We start from the raw sequence: 12,052 nt of genomic DNA, 5'->3' as shown, positions 1-12,052 counted from the left end.
ACTGCAAGCCTGGGAAATCTGGCTGGCAAAAGGAAAGATTACCTGGCACCTAAGGAGGGGGTGGGGGAGAGGGTAGGAAGTGCTGAGGCAAGTCCCTTTTCTAAAGCCTGAGTAGGAGTCACCTCAGGGGTAGGGGCCTGGGGAGAAAATGCAGGGTGGGAGATATGGAAAGAGGCAGGAAATGAAGGGGGGGTGGGCTGGAGGAAAAGGGAAGGAAAACTAAGTGAAAGAGGAGGTAGTCAAGGAAGGAGGGGCATGGGAAACATGAGGGGGCAGGAGAAAATGGCCTTGAACAGAACCACTGGACTGAGAGCCTGAGAGCATCAGGTTGAGTTCGAGACAACCTTGTAGCTGTCTGACCTAATGGGACCTGAGAGGTCAGGCCCAAAAACACTTCCAAGCCAAGAGCTTTCCTGGGTGCTTGGAAATCCACCAACTGCAGAGCAAGAAAGGGACTGGGGGAGAGGGGAGGCTTACATACCTTCCAGTCTTAGCTGTGCAAGAGCTTGGGATTAGGCAGGGAACCATATGATGAGGTCTAGAGGTTTAGGGCTGCTGGGACTCCAAAATCACAGCATGCAGGTCCTGCCTGAATGAATTCAACTCAAGCCTTCATTCAGCCAAAGATAAAGGTTTATTAAAGATCCGCCATATTGGCCAAATTCTTAAGGAATCTGAATATTTGTGAGCTATTGGCTAGGTTCTTAAGGAATCAGAGCCAGTATTTTTAATCCTTTATAAACACTTTGGAGCTTTGTTTAAAAAAAAAAAGTTTTCTAGAATTATCCTGCAAATCAATCCATCAGGTCCAAGAATTTATTTCCCTGACAATTCCTTTGTTTTTTCTTGATATTTTATTTTTTCACAATGCATGCAAAAACAATTTTAACACCATTTTTAAATTTTTTAAAATTGTTTTTAAATTGGGACACTAATGTATTGTTGGTGGAGTTGTGAAATGATTCAATCATTTTGGACAGCAATTTGGAACTATGCCCAAAGGGCTATAAAAATGTTTGTACAAAACGTTCATACCCTTTGACCCAGCAATGGCACTTCTAGGGCTATATCCCAAAGAGATCATACAAATGGGAAAAGGACCCACATGTACAAAAATATTCATAGCAGCTCTTTTTGTGGTGGCAAAGAACTGGAAATTGAGAGGATGCCCATCAATTGGGGAATGGCTGAGCAAGTTGTGGTATATGAATGTAATGGAATACTATTATGCTATAAGGAATGATGAGCAGGCTGACTTCAGAAAAACCTGGGAAGACTTATATGGTCTGATGCTGAGTGAAGTGAGCAGAACCAAGAGGACTTTGTACACAATAACAGCCACATTGTACGATGACTAATATTGATAAATTTAACCCTTCCCAGCAATACAAGGATCTAAGACATCTCCAGAGGCCTAGTGATGGAAAATGCTGTCCACATCCAAAGAAAGAACTATGGAAGTTGAATTGCTATTTTTTTTCTCTTCTGTTGAGTTTTGTTTCCTCTGTCTGATGGTTTCTCCTATTGGTTTTAATTTTTACTTACAACACCACTAATACGAAAATATGTTTAATATGCATGTAAATGTATAGCCTATATCAGATTGTGTCTGTCTTGGGGAGGGTGGTGGGGAGGAAAGGGGAGAAAAATTTTAAACTCAAAAGCATATGGAAGTGATTATTGATAAATCAAAATAAATTAATAAAATTTAAAAACAATTTTGAGTTCCAAATTCTCTCCATTTCTCCCCTTCTTCCCCCCTTCTTCCTGAGAGGGAAAGCACATATTTTTGATAGGATCTTAAGATCTAATGTCATCCTTTTGTGTAACTTGATGTTTAATATTTTGTCTGGAAATGCTCTCATGGAATCTCTACTAACAATAATGCATCAAACAAAATTTGGGAAGTATTATATAATAAAGAGTTGAATTACATAGTAGGAATATGCTAGGTTTAAATCTAGCATTGGTGTCAGAGTGACTGTGGGCAAACGACTGAACAATAACAATTCTTTTATAAACTTGAAGACAGAACAGTAATGGATACACAGCCACAAATGAATAGTGTCCACACTAATGGACAGCTGGGTGGCATCCCTCAGCAAGTCAACCCCTTAGAATCCTTAGCTTATTCCAAGACCTTCTAAAGTCCAGCCTTTCTCATTTTCCCCAACATCAGTCATCAGTGGCCCTCCTTCAAATCGCCTCAGTTTACTTATGTGTATAGCCGGAATGCACCTTCCTCTAGGATGTAGGCTCCTTGAGGGCAAAGACTGTCTATAGGGTTGTTTTCTTTGTATCCCCAGCCACCTACCTCAGTGCTTTGTACATCCTAGGCACCTAACATTTATTGATTTGAATTGGATGTAATTCATTTTGACTGAGAGGAAAGTTCCCTTTTCTAAACTTTATTCTTGGTCTTTCTCTTTACCCGGGACCTAGGACCCAAGTCCTCTGAATCCCAATCAAACACTTTTTCCATTGTACCACGTTGTTTCTCTCTTGCTACAGGGCTCAGTAAATTCAACTGATATTTAATGCACTCCTACTGTGCCTGTTTTATGCATATCTTGGCTTCTCTCTGGGTTTACTGGAGAGTGTGTGTGTACACACACAGGCACACAAATATCCTATTGGGTAGATGGACTACAGCCACCAAACCTATGCTCTGGGGCAGCTAGGTGGCACAATAGATAGAGCTCTGGCCTTGGCGTCAGGGGGACCTGAGTTCAAATCCGGCCTCAGACACTTGACACTTACTAGCTGTGTAACTCTGGGCAAGTCACTTAACCCCATTGGCTAGCACAAAAAACAAAAAACAAAAACCCATATGTTCTTCTTCCTTAGGACTCAGGCATCTATATCTTTCCCCTAATCCCCTACTGGTCTCGGGGCTTATTTGTCTTCAGTCCCCATGCTCAGAATCCCTCTAATTCTATCACCTCTGGAGTTGGGTTGGGGAACAGATCTTGGTCCCAGATGGGAGAGATATATGGGAATTATGGGAATTGTGGGAATTGAGTGACCCATGCCAACTCCACCTTGTGCCTCAGTTCTGGATCAAATTCAGTTCCCTTTCTATTCAATTATAGGTCTAGTCCAATTTCTGTCTTTTGAGAAAACTTTATTCGATTATGGGAATTGTGAGAAAACTTCATTGTATTGTATTGTTTGAACCTAGCCCTTTGTGCCTGGGAAGTTGGACCACTTCTACCTGTTGCTTAGAGACCCTTCACTAAGTACCTGGGTTAGGTTGATCAGAAACTCAGCCAGATCCAAAGACTGATACAAGGAGTTTTTTCACAATTACACATCTCAAGAAACCCATATGTCTTATCTGACCTTTTTTTCTCATTCCAGGGAATTGCACCTGTTCACTCTCCCCCTTCTCAACTTTCGAAATTCACTCATTCCCCCTCCCAACTGGAAAGCCCCTAATCTTTCCTCCAATTAGAAATCAGATTACCTAATCTTGTATACTGGTTTATATCCTGTTAGTTGATTTCTTTTACTGCATTAAAAAAAACCTCGCATTTGGAGTCCAGTGCCAAACTGAAGAGGCCTGGTCCCTATTTGTTATGCAACTAGCATGCATTGCTTAATAAATCAATATGCTTAGAAGCTCAAACCTTTGTTTCCTCAGTTATTTCAGATTTCATTCGTCACAGTTAGTAGGCAGTAAGATGGGAAATAAAGTGAGGAAAGCACAAATGCTTTGGAGAAAGTGAAGGCCTGACTGGGGATAGGGGATGGTAGGGAGGAATCCTAAGAATTAAGGGGGCCAGGGAATGAAGGACTAGGCTCCATAAAACAAACTTGGATCATTTTATCCCAGGTTATCATTTTATTCATTATTTATAAGCTCAGCATTTGAAGGCATGTCTTGGGGACCAAATGCTGGAACAATGTAAGAACAGAGTAATGAGAGAAAAGTTTCACTCAACCTGAGTTGAGGCCTGAGGCGGCAGCCTGCCTCGGCCAATGCTGGGCTAGCATTGCCACCATGTGGCTACAGAGGGTAATAACCCTTCAATCTGAACTATTCATTGTGACTAGCACCCATTGGTCCATTGGCAACAGAAAACCAACATCTCAATGAAAATTAAACATTTTCTTAAAAAATGAGCTCCTTAAGAACTGTTCATTGTCTTTGTATCCCCAAAGCCTAGCATCATCCCTGGCCCTTAGTAAGACTTGATAAATCCTTATTCATAAGAACTTCATATATACATACATACATACATTCCTCACTTCTTCTGTGGGATGGATACATATAATATCCCTCAAAATACAGATATAAATACAATACTTCAATATAAAACATACACAGAAAAACACTATTCCTCTCTACACACCTTCCTTTGCTGGCCCTAGTCAGGAAGATTTGCATTCAAATGTCTGCTCAGACACTAGCTATGTGACCCTAGGCAAGTCATCTAAATCTCTACCTCAGTTTCCTCACCTATAAAATAAGGATAAGGGCATATAGTGTCTCAGTGGATACAGTGCCAGACATCTGCTAGCTGTGTGACCCTTTGCAAGTCATTTAACCCTGTTTGCCTCAGTTTTCTGAACTGTAAAATGAACTGGAGAAGGAAATGGCAAACTGCTCCAGCATTCTGCCAAGAAAACCCCAAAAGGGGTCATGAAGAGTCAGACATGACTCAAAAATGACTAAACAACAACAAAAACAGCACCTATCTCAGAGGGGTCTTGTGGAGAATAAATGAGATAATATTTATAAAGAAGATAGCACAGCGCCTGGCAAATAAAGCTCAGTGCTCCTTTCTGAAATAACATCACTTAATTCTATGAGCATCTAACAATCATCTTGTCTACATCCTTTACACTACACACCAAATTCCTCCCATGTCCACTTCTTCCATATCCTTTCCCTCCCATGGCTCTCTCTCCTCCACCTCCTGTCATTTGCTCCCATACCCACTCTTGGATTGGAGCTACACTGTGCTAAGGTGACCTCAGAGAGCTCTTTGTTCCCAGAGCCAATGACTTTTTCCATTGTCCTCATGCTCCTTGACCTTTGCAGCATGTGGCACTGATGGCAACCTTCCTGATACACTTTCCTCATATTGTAGGATCATATATTGAGAGCTGGGACTTCAGAGGGCCATCTAGTTCAATTCCTTTACAGATAAGGAAACTGAGGCACAAAGAGATCAAGCAACTTGTCCAAGGTTACACAGGTAGGAAGTAGCAGAGTCAGGATTTTAACCCAGGTCCTCTGACTCCCAATCTAACTTAGAACCAATCTGATCTTTCTATTGTACCGCATTGTCTCTCCCTTGCTGCAGGCTCAGCAAATTCAACCAATATTTAATGTACTCCTACTGTTCATGTCTTGGCTTCTCTCTGGCTTTCCTGGAGAGACAGACAGACAGATAGAGACAGAGACAGACAGACAGAGACGGGGTGGGGGGGAGAGGGAGAGGAGAGAGGGAGAGAGGGAAAGAGAGAGGGAGAGAGGAAAGAGAGAGGGAGAGGGAGAGGGAGAGGGAGAGGGAGAGGAAGAGGGAGAGGGGGGAGAGAGAGAGAGAGAGAGAGAGAGAGAGAGAGAGAGAGAGAGAGAGAGAGAGAGCGAGAGCGAGAGAGATCAATCCTCTTAGGTAAATGGACAAGAGCTATCAAGTCAAGTCAGTGCCACACCCACTCACCCTCCCCACTGTTCTCTGGCTCCTCCCTGTTCTGTCCCAACTCACTCTCCCTCCTCCCAGGATTGGTCAATAGAACCTTACTATAACAACTAACAACCCCCAGTCCTAATCTCTATCTCAATGGCTGGTGGTTGGGGGGGGGAGAGGGATGTGAAGTTTAAGTGCCTCAATCTCACTAGCTCTCAGGCTTTGAGGGGTAAGGACCCCTGCCCTGAGACCCTGTGCAGCTATGCCCCTAGGATCTGTTCTAAGGAAAACCAGGCTGTGGGTTAAATGAATTGAAAACCAGCTGCCCAACCGTGGGGAGCAACCTATCTTTTACAAAGAGTCTCACTAAAGTTCACTGACCCTGTTCACATTTCCCTTGGCAACTAGAAACATCGCCTTTTTATTTATTTACCCCCCCACACCCACAACTGAGTAAGAAGGACCCCTTTAGGCCAACCAGCTCTGCCCTTCCCCATACAGGAAAAAAAGAGTGAAGGGAAGCATGCATTAGGTCTGTGAGGTTAGAAAGTTGCCCAGGTTTAATAATTGATTTGGGGACCATCCCTACCTCTCATTGGCTGCCCAAGGGCACAACCCTCTTGGCTGAGGTCCTGGCACAGTGCCTGGGGACACTAAGGGGTAGTTGGTCCATCCCACTGAAGGACATGAAAGGGATCAATACCAGGGGAGCGTCAGGGTCATTTTTGGAGGATGAAGCTACAGAAGCAACACGTTCTCTTTGGGGTTGGGGCACAGGAGAAAAAGGCTCCTACCAGAAGTCTTTCTTTGGCCCCTTAATGAGTATTTTCTCCCTTAGAGACCTCTTTGGCAGTCACTCGATACAGATCCAGAAGAAGGAATTAAATAAAACTCAAGAAAATAAGTTTATTAAAAGAAGAAAGGGCAAAGCGTGCAATGGAATGACCACTGATCTTGGAGCCAGATGATACAGGTTCAAGTGCCCACTTGGACACTTCTTAGCTATGCGATTGTAAACAAGTCATTTGACCTAAGGAACATTTTCATCATCTGTATAATAATACCTATACTACCTACATTACAAAGCAGTTGTGAGGAAAGTGCCTAGCAAACATCAAAGCTCCTTATAACTCCCAGTCTAACAGAGATGTAGCCTCTACCCCCAAGAAGCTCTTATTCTGAAAGCGGAAACAAGTTTCTAATCTGGCGGAATCCCAATCTGATTGAGTTGCCATTTTAGAGACGCTACTCCAATAGAAAAGGCATAGTCAGTCCCCTTGGCAAAGCTATTCCCTGCCTTCAGTAAACTCTGGGCTGAGAGGGAGGGGATAGCCCCTGGTCCCAAGGAGCTTGTATTCTGGTGGGGGGAAATAATGACCCCTTCCTTCATTTTGACAATAGGGAAACAATTCCTGACCACAGAGAACCTGTAATCTGATATGATGAAAGCACAATTCCTGACCTCTGGGTCCCTGTCCTAGGGGTGCTCCTCGTCTGAAAGGTGAGACTAGATTCCCACTCAGGATAGACGTGGACACAAAGATAAGGATGGACCCTCTAGATCCTTAAGTAAGGGTTGGTCCCTTCCCTTTGACCTTCAAACATGCCCAAGTTTCTCCCATACTTTACAAAAAGAACCATGACTATACCCTATCATCCCCTCAAGTTCTCTCTCCTCCCTTTCTCAACCAAACTCTTTGGCAGAAGATGAAAAAACTGGTGGCTTCCATTTTGTCTCCTCCTCCACTCACTTCCCAACCCTGATAATGTGGCTTCTCCCCTCAACATTCACCTGAAGCTGATCACTCCATTACTCAATTTCCAAACCTGGTGATCTTTAACTCAGTGGTCATCCTTCTTGCCTTTTCTGCGGCACTCTTGACACTACTGATCACTTTTTTCTAAATACTCTCACTTCTTTGGGTTTTTGTGACACTACTGTCTTCTGGTTCTCTCCCTACCTCTCCAATTAATTCTCTTCAATCTCTTTTGCTGGATAATAATAGTTATTACATTATGCTTTAAAGTTTGCCAAGCACTCTACATTTATGACCAATTATTTGTTCCTTACCCCAGCCCCTATCTGGAACCCTCTTCCCTCTCTACACTCAGTGACCTCATAAGCATTTATCATCAGAATGCAAATGACTGTTCACATCCTCTGACCTTTTATCCACTGGGGAATGACTCATATTCTTACAGATTTGACAAGGTTCTTGACGTATTTGAGATATGAGACCTTTATCTGGGTAAAAATTTTAACCTCAATTTTCTGCTTTCCTTCTGATCTTGGCTACATTTTTTTAGTTATACAAAAACTTTTTTATTTAATGTAACTGGAATTATCCATTTTATACCTCATACTGCTCTCTATATCTTGTTTATTCATAAATTGTTCACCTATCCAGAAGTCTGAGAGGTAATATGTTCCATGTTCTTCAAATTTTCTTGTAATATCTTTATATCTAGGAGGTCAAGTACCCATTTTGACCTTATCTTGGTAAATGGTGTAAGATATTGGTCTATGCCAAATTTCTGCCATACTGCTTTCCAGCTTTCCCAAAATTTTTTTACCAAATAACGAATTCTTATCCCAAAAACTTGTTTTTATACTTGTCAAACACAAGGTTAGCATAGGCATATGCTGCTGTAAATTGTATGTGTATTATGTTCCACTGATCTGCTTTTCTATTTCTTAGCCAGTACCATATAGTTTTGATAATTACTGCCTTATAATATAGTTTAAGATCTGATACCACTAAACTCTTTTCCTTTACATTTTTTTCATTAGTTCCTTTTATATTCTTGACTTTTTGTTCTTCCAAATGAATTTTGTTATTATTTTTTAACTCAGTAAAATAATTTTTGGTAATTTAATTGGGATGACATTGGATATATAAATTAGTTTAGGTAAAATTGTCATTTTTATTATATTTGCCCTGCCTACCCATGAACAATTAATATTTCTCCGATTACTTAAATCTGATTTTTTTTGTATAAAAAAATTTTTAATAATTAATTTTGTTCACATAATTCCTGGACTTCTTTTGGCAGGTATTTTATGACACTACTTCCAGGTATTTTATACTGTTTAGAGCAAATGATGAACAGCTCTATATAACCAGTCCCATATACTCCCCAGAGCTTTAGTTTGGAATCACTAACTGCTTGGGGAACATTTCAAACTGTATATCCCAAAGACATCTCAAATGCAACATGTCTAAAATAGAATTTATTGCTTTCCCACTTCCAAACTTTCCTATTTCTGTTGAAGGATCCATCATTCTTACAGTCTTGCAGGTCCCTAACCTTAGTAGTATCAAACTCAAATAGAAACAGAGCCACCAATCCATACATAAGGATCCCCGTCAGCCACATGTTGACTTAATTTTAAAATGTAATGTTATCTATTTTTATCGTATTTATACTTATTGCGTTAAATATTTCCCAATTACATTTTAATCTGGTTCCACAGTACTTGGGAATATTAGTGTTTGACACTTCTGCCTAACCTAGGCTTCTCACATTGGGCCTAGAGTCAGGAATTTCAAATCTGGCCTCAGACACTTATCAGCTGTGTGATCCTGAGCATGTCACTTAACTTCTGTCTGCTTCCATTGGCTCAAAAGTAAAATGGGGTGAACAGCCCCTGCCTCCCAGGGTTGTTGTGAAGATCAAATGAGATTATTTGTAGAGCACTCAGCACAGTGCCTAGCACATTAGACACTTGATAAATGCTTGTTTTCCTTCCTTCCTTCCTCTTTCTGCAACACTTCTCACATCCAACCCCTTTTTTTAACTCACCCAGCTACTAACTTAGCTCAAGCCCTTATCACCTCTCACCTAGACTATCATAGCATTGCCCTCCTAATCAGTCTTCCTGCTTTCATTCCTCCAATCTTCCTCTACCCAGCTGCAAAAGTGATTTTCTTTAAGCACAGATTTGTATGTGTCAGTGCCCTACTCAACAAACCCCAGTGGCTCCCTATTACCTCCAAGATCAACTATAAACTCCTTTGTTTACCTTCTGAAGTCTTTTACAACCTGGCCCCAATCTATTTTTCCAGCTTCATTATACATTGCTTCCCTTGGTCTTCTCTCTGCTCCTCAAACACATTACTCCATCTCTCATCTGTAAGCCTTTGTACTTATCATTCTCCATAAATGTGGAATGGACTCCCTTCCTCACCTCCCCCAATGGAATTCCTCACTTCCTTTAAGAGGAAGCTCAACAGGCAGATTTCAGAAAAACCTGGAAAGATTTACATGAACTGATACAAAGTGAAGTAAGCAGAACCAAGAGATGGTTGTATTCAGTAACAACAACATTGTGTGATAATCAACTATGATTGACTTAGCTCTTTTCAGCAATATAATGATCTAAGACAATTCCAAAAGACGCATGATGAAAATGTTACCCACATCCAGAGAAAGAACTGATGGAGTCTAAATGCAGATCGAAGCACACTATTTTCACTTTATTTTTTGTATAATTTTTTCCTTTTGCAAACTGTTTCTTCTTTCACAACATGACTAATATGGAAATGTTTTACATGATTGCATATATATAACCTATTTCAAACTGCTTACTGTCTTGGGTGGGGAGGAAAGGAGAAAATTTGGAGCTCAAAATTTTACAAAAAATGAATGCTAAAAATTATCTTGACATGTAATCAGAAAAAATAAATTTTTTTTTAAAAAAAGAGAAAGCTGAAGCACCACCTTCTACATAAAGCCTTTCCAGATTCCCAACTGCCAGTACCCTCCTTCCCTATTTACATACCAATCTTCTATTTATTTGTATTTATTTTAATAATAGTAACAGGGAAAATTTTATTTTATTTTATTTTATTATTTATTTATTTTTATTATTTTAGTAAATAATAATAGCTAATACTCATATAGCATCTGCTATCTTCCAGACATTGTGCTGAACAGTTTACAAGAGATAGGTGCTATTATTATATTTTGCAGGTTAGGAAACTGAGGCAAACAGGGTATGTGACTTGCCCAGGGTCTCAAAGCTAGTAAATGTCTGAGGCTGCATTTGAACTTGGGACTTCCTGACTCCAAACTCAGTGCTCTATCCCCTGCACCATGTAACTTCTTTTTATATTTATCTTGTATGCATGTGTATATAGATGAGTGTAGTGAATATGTAGCTATAAGTAGATATAGTCTCTGTGTGTGTGTGTGTGTGTGTGTGTGTGTGTGTGTGTGTGTGTTCAGTTGTTTTTCAGTAGTGTCTGACTCTTCATGACCCCATTTGGGGTTTTCTTGGCAGAGATAATGAAGTGATTTGCCATTTCCTTTTCCAGCTCATTGTACAGATGAGAAAGCTGAGGCAAGCAGGGCTAGGTTGATAGGGTGCTAATGATGGACTCCTAAAAGGTCCTGGATTTTCCCACATGGCCCAGGTCCCTGGTTTCCAGGTCCAGGTTTTAACATGTTAATGATGACATGCCAATTCTCTGTGTAATTTGGAAATGCATTCAACAAAATTGGAGTCACCTGATTGGTAATGGGTTTATTTCAAGTTTCAGATTGGTAAACTTTTGTATCGGTTATGTCAAGCAACTTTTAAACAATGAATTTGGCTTGCTGAGAATTTGCAAGTATATAGAAATGATCTCTAACAATTGGCTTTTACACCAGGACAAGTTTAAATTTGAGATGCAAATCCTGGAAAATTTTTCCCTAAGCTGTGATTAGTGAAACTTGCTATTTGAGGTAAAAGCTCATGGGGCCATACTTGGTTTTATTTTGAGTAGTCTGATGGATCATCATAATCCATCCATAATCAATAATTCACTATCTGAGAGAAATGCCACAAGCTACTCAGAGAAAATGTGATACAGGTTAGAGGTCTGCCTCTGGGAAAAGCTGAGAGGACGGTTTTAGCCTCAGTCTAAGATGGGATCCTCCTGGCTCAGTTTCCCCATTATATTCCTTTGAAAAGTTACCCACCTGGCTATTCCTGAGACTGGCTATGAGGTGGATTTGATACTGCATGGTTAGAAAACTGAATTATCTGAATTCATACAGAGCTAAGGATGTTTTATCCTGTCATATTTGGGCCCTAAATCTTATCTCTGCTTTATCCTTTTACAGCAAATTTCTATAGTCAGAGCAAATAGACAGTAAAAAATAAAAGCATATTGCAAGTATGTGAGATCTTGCTGTTTTGACCTGAATGCATAGTCATTCAATACCCCAAACAACTAAAATTAAATCAGAAACTTCTGCAGTTTGGTTTGGGGAAAATTTCAGTGACGTCAATTTTCTTAGAGGGAGGTAACCTATTTGGCCTAATCATTACTTAAGTATTCTCCCAAATCTTTTGTTATCATTGAAATAAAAGTCAGTCTCTGGCAAATTTATTTGCATAACTATTGAAGGGTAGGGAGGAACGG

Source organism: Phascolarctos cinereus, unplaced genomic scaffold (assembly GCF_003287225.1).
Source record: "Phascolarctos cinereus isolate Bilbo 61053 unplaced genomic scaffold, phaCin_HiC Scaffold_5;HRSCAF=322, whole genome shotgun sequence".
Classification (NCBI taxonomy): Eukaryota; Metazoa; Chordata; class Mammalia; order Diprotodontia; family Phascolarctidae; genus Phascolarctos; species Phascolarctos cinereus.
The sequence above is the reverse complement of the archived record's forward strand: the minus strand, read 5'-3'. Positions refer to the sequence as shown.